Source organism: Oxyura jamaicensis, chromosome 2 (assembly GCF_011077185.1).
Source record: "Oxyura jamaicensis isolate SHBP4307 breed ruddy duck chromosome 2, BPBGC_Ojam_1.0, whole genome shotgun sequence".
In the NCBI taxonomy this organism is placed as follows: domain Eukaryota; kingdom Metazoa; phylum Chordata; class Aves; order Anseriformes; family Anatidae; genus Oxyura; species Oxyura jamaicensis.
The window spans coordinates 7,203,085-7,208,949 of NC_048894.1; positions in this window are offsets into that span (position 1 = coordinate 7,203,085).

Below are 5,865 nucleotides of genomic sequence, written 5' to 3' on the forward strand. Positions count from 1 at the left end.
GGAGGAGGAGGAGGAGGAGGAGGAGGAGGAGGAGGAGGAGGAGGAGGGGAAGGGAGGGCGAGAAGGGAGGGAGGGAGCGGGGAGAGGCGGGCGGGGGGGGGGGTGCGAAGAGAAAGAGCGCGGAGGAAGGAAGGGTCTCGCACACAATAACACCCCCTCCCCGGCTCGGCGGGCTCCGTCGGGGCCCGGGGGGGGGGGGGGAGATAAAAAGGCGGAGAGCGAACGAGAGGCGGTGGCGGCTGATCCTCGCCGCTGGGCTCCCCCCCCTCTCAGAGGCCCCGGGAGCTGGCGGCGGCGGCTCCTGCGCTGCCCGGCTGCGGCGGCAGCCGCTTCATTGTAGGGCGGCCCTGCGCCCTCCCCCCGCGCACAGCCCCCGGGGGCGGAGGAGGAGCAGGAGCAGGCGGCGGCGGCGGTGGTGGTGGTGGAAGTTTTGACAGCTCCAGCTGGTGTGTGTGTGTGTGCGTGTGTATGTGTGTGCCGAGTCCGGCCGGGCTCCGCGTCCCCTTCCCAGCCGGGCCGGGAGCAGGAAGTTTAACTTTTGGGGGAAAAGAAGGGGAGGAGGAAGGGTGAAAAAGGGGGAGGAGAGCGCTCTCCCCTCCCTCCCTCCCCCCCCGGGGGGGGGGGGGAGGCCGGCCCGGGCCCCCCCCCCCCCCCCCCCCCCCCCAACCTCCGCCTCCCTTTTCCCTTCCCTTCCCCCCCGACACATCGACGCGGCAGCCGCCCTGCCGCGGCCCCACACTGCGCCTGCCCGGCCCGGCCCGCCCGGCCCCGGGCGCCGCCACCCCGCCGCCGCCGCTGACCTCACGGGCGGGCTGCGGGGAAAGCGCGGAGCGGGCACGGCTCGGGACGGGGGCGCCCCGTCGCCTCCCAGCCCTTGGGGTTTTTTAAGTTATTTTACAACAACACAACGCGGCACACGGTGCCAACCCCCTCGGGGAACCCCACACACACGCACAGCCCGGTGGGGAGGGGAAGGGAAGGGAAGGGAAGGGAAGGGAAGGGAAGGGAAGGGAAGGGGGGGAGCAGAGTTCAGCGCTGCGTGCGGGGGAGACAAAGTCTGCGGAGCGTGGCCGCCTTCCAGCAACTCCTGCTGGAACAGCTGCGGCCGCTCGGGGCCCTCCCCCGGGCAGGGGCCTCGCTGGCTGCCTGCCCGCCCGGCTGCGCCGCGCCGAGGCGAAGGCGGGGTTCGGCCATCCCTTACACGGCACTTCACGCGGCTCCGGGGCCCGGAGGGACTCGCTCCGAGCGGAGACGGGGGCGAGCGGGGCAGCGCCGCGCCCAGGGGCTCGCCGCCCGGGGCCTGGCAGCGCTGTGGGCCCGGCTGAGGGGCGCCGCCCTGAGGGAGCCCCTGAGGCGGCCCCCGCCGCCCTCCCTCAGCCGGGCACCGCCGCGGGGCCCCTCAGGCGGGGCCGGCCTCCTTCCCTCCCTCCTTCTCCCTTTCCCTTCCTCCTTCTCCTCCTCCCTCCCTCCTTCCTTCTTGCCTTCCCTCCCCTCAGCCCCGTGCCCGGTGCTCCTCCCGGCCAGGAGGTGGGTCCCCTGGGGGCTCCCGCCTCGCCCAAGGAGTGTTGCACAAGTTCTTCGGGCTCCCTACACACCGGGGGCAGCGAGAGCGGTGAGGCTTGGTGTAAATACAAGAAACGCTCCGAGAGCCCCACTCGGGACGTTTCAGCCCTTTGTCACGCAGGGGTTTGCACTGTGTGAGGCCCAGGTGGTTAAAACCTGGCCTGAGGTAGCGCACAGAAGGGTGAGCACAATTTGGGCATGTAAAAATAAACACAGAGCACTCTGGACCCTAACGCTGTTCCTCCTCACCAAAATTTTCACTTGTCAGCTTCAGAAGTACCAAATTAAAGATGACGTGCTGTGGCAAACGCAGCTTTTGCTGGCCTGTTTTCCTGGGAACTATTTCATAACAAAAAGCCTTCTTTGGTTCATTCCCTGTGTAATTAAATAAGATCTTTGTTATATTTTCCTATCTGTGGAGATAAAGGTGATACATTTATCTCCGTCTCTATACAAACACACACGTACATATGCATAATTATATAAAACCACTCAATTTATCAGCCATGCAAAGACAACTGCTGGATTATTGGCGTGACTTCCTTGGCCCGACTGCTGAAAATGTACCAATTTCTGCCACATTAATAAACACATTCTAAGCTAAACATTTGTATTACAGTGTCCCTACATGACCACAAAGGTGTACTGCTCATACGACTTCAGATAGGGGAACTTAGATGTTTGCATGTTGTCTAATACATCAAAATTTGTTAAATCAGGCAAGCGAATGTAAATTAACTAAAAACATTTCATCCTGCACAGGCCCAGACTTGGGTGGAAGGGAAGGGCAGGGAGAGGGAAGCAAAAGGCCACAGCCTCCACGCAGCCGGATCACCGGCGTGGCATTTGCTGGAGTTGCCAGGTTGCCATCTGGCCTGTTAAAAAAAATGGCCATCTCCTGAAATAATGACTGTGCGAGTGCGGATCCACTGCACATGCGCAGCGGCTTGGGTGAGTCTAGGATGTGTCAGAGCTACTATGCATGTGCAAATTGATTTGAGCTTAGACACGTGAGCGTGCTGTGGGCTCAGCTCAACTGCTAGGTGTATGAGGAATAACTGTCGCAGCCCACAGCAGAGATACGTTCAGTTAAACCAATAGATTCACTTGTATGCACATGGTTCATCCAGTGCTGCCATTTAAATATTGTTTAGTTTCTTTAGGCCCACTGTTAGTAGTTGATGTTTGGGGATTTTTTTCTTTTTTTTTTTTTTTTCAAAAGATGTGTGGTTAGCAGTGTTTAACTTTTTTCTCCATTGTTTCCTCTATTAACTACGTTTATATGTACTTATCACTATATAAAATCCTGGAGCTAGCTTTGCTTTAGCACGGTCTAGGACAAGAGCGAGTTAAGGGACTTATGGCCATTAGTCACAGGGCCGTGCATTATGTCATTACATGTCAGAACAAAGCTGGGCAGGTCTGCTCTGTGAACTACTGCTGCCATTGCTGTGGCAATCAAAGGTGTGAAGGACTGAAAGAGACTTGTGAGCAGGAACCCAAGGCAGAGACGGACTTGTAGGAAAGTGTGGATTTGCTAGCATTATTTATATCACTCAGCGATGGCAGGGGGACAAGCTAGGAGAAGCGGTGTCACCAAATATAAATCCTGTGTAGGAGTGCTTTGTTGATTAAGGACATTTGAACAGCTTTGTCAGGAAAATTTTTAAGTTTGTAAGTGGCCCATGCTACCCAGCTATTATAAATTATCTCTGCATGGAAAAAGCACAAAGACGTAATATTAAATGAACAGGCCCTCTGCTTTACTGAATGTTAAGAGATCTTCCAGTTCAGTGTAAACGAACTCAGGTGAACTGAGACACCTATTTTTATTTATTTATTTATTATTGTTGTTTTTTAACTTTCAAGAGCAGGCAACTTTGAAAGTTCCAACTAGAATTTTACATTGCATTCTGTCTTGAAATAAACATTTCTGTGTTCTTGGTATGGTTTCTAAAATACAAGTGACACTCTTGCAGTCCTGATTAAAGAACACAAGCTTATGGTTTTGACTGCAAAACATCTTGAGTTGTCCCAGTGTGCTTAATGACAAACAGCGATATTTTCATGCAAAACAGTAGAATAAGTTGAAGACGGGACACTGTCTTAAATCAGCTCATTAAGGAGAAGGATCCTGTTATGGAAATCATTAAAGGAAAACGACAACTGGTATGTAAATATACTTGGTATGTAAATACCAATTGTCTTATTATATAACTAAAACAGTCTATGTAACAGAAATCTTGAGAAATAAGATTATTCCGGAGTTTATCTGGAATGGGATCCAGGTATTTTATCTTTTAAGACCAGAACTCTCACAGTTTAATGATAGTTTCCTTTATTATTTATCACAAAAAGTAACAGTTTTTATTCTGTTTGTGCATGTGTTTCAATTGAAGAAAATCTTACCAAGTTATCCTTCATTTAAGCAACATGCTAACATTTTAAGTATATTAAATCACTTTGTTTTTAACCTGTGATAAACTGATGACTGTACAACATAGTCAGCATCAGCTTACTTCAATATGCTGCTCTGAAGTCCGGTGCCAGTGCATGTCCTTGCCAAGAGTGTCAAACTGCAGGAAAAAGGTGCAGTGGGTAGTTGACGGTAGTGACCACATCAGCTGCCCATGACACTTTTCCAGATGTGCATTAGTATTCACCAAAGGAGTTCAGAAATAGCTGGATAACTGTTTTTTTTCAGGATTAATAATAACAATAATAAAAAAGAATTATAGACCAGGTCTAGATCATGTAGCAAAATCAGGATTACATCATACAAATACGTGTCTCCCAGTTTATTTGTACTAAACTTGGCTGGACTGAAAAAAAAAGTTAGCATATGTTAATTGTCGTATGCTAACGAATGTGCTGTAGAAGTCTACTTTTAAACTTGAAATGTTTGTTTCTCCTTTTCATCAGTTTTGCTTACTTGTCATCTTGTAGATCTGTCTTACTTTAGGCAACAGCACAGCCTGGATATTAGGTACGACATACCCTTGAGCAGTGGTGACTTTCCCAGCCGTTTGGTGAGGTGCTTGCTGCTGCAGATGATGGGGGATAAGCCTTGCTTCTTGTCCTGACTGGTATTCCCAGTCAGCTGGAGAACTGCAGACATCAGGTGCAACAGATAGGTACTGTGGAGGTCTGGTCCCCGTCAAATCAATCTAACTGCTCTATGGAAGCAGTGTGGTTCACTCTCTATGCAAAAATAATAATAATTCTAGTTCTTTTTTTTTTTTTTTTTTTCCACTACCTGCTTCCCACCATGAAATACCACGACTTGGATTCCACAATTCCCCACTCAAATTAATCTAGAGTAAGCATATGAACATGGGCTAATACAGTCGTGTTAAAGTCTAGGCTCCCCATCCCCTGCCTGCTTTAACTTGATTAGTTTAGTATGTGTTAAAGGCAGCCTTGCCTACGCTGTGATATATGTGCTAACATCACACCTTTACACCTTCGTCTCGCCAAAGCCCGAGGCCTTTTCATCGTATTAAGGTACTTTGACTGGGCTAATGCGACTGAAAAACACACCTATTTTATCCATTAAGACGGGGCCAAAAATGTTAAGTGCTCAAGATGCAAGCCCCCAGGGCTTGTCTATATATCGAGTTATTACACGTGGAGACTTTTATCTTCATAAGAAAATGTTCTTTTTGTGCACGCCAAAGTGTGAGTTTAAAACTAGTGGTTATACTATAACCCTCGTGCAGACTCATTCATTCTGGCATCTTCTGGCTTTTTTTCAGATTAACTTCTTCCAAGTAATTTAAATTAAATTTAAAAAAGGTACTCGTATCAGAGTAACTTTGTTCACATGAGGAATTTACTCTTACTGCACTTAGTGGTAGTATTATTAATAATACTTCCGACGTGGAGAAGTTTTGTCAGGTAGGAAAGTTAATTTTGCACATTTGCACTTAGCATTTGCAGAAATGCTTAAATTCTTCCTAAACTATCAGTTCGTATAATTTGTTCTTGTACGGAATGATGGACTGTGCTGTGTTATGTTGTATTTTGTTAGCATCTGCATGCAGTTTGCAAAGCATCCCGAAGTTGCTTACAGACATCAGTCTGCTGCCTTTTTTGTTACTTATCTAATTTGTGGCAATCCGTTACAACTTTATGAAACTGTAATTTTATAATTGTTAATAGTCTGAACTTTAGTTTCGACATATCTGTGGTGGTGGGCAGCCGAGAAATAAAGTTCCATGAAATATTACCAGATGCGTGTGATTATTTCTTTTTAATCCAGAAAGGTAGAATGCCAATGGCTTGAGTAAAATCTAATTAGTA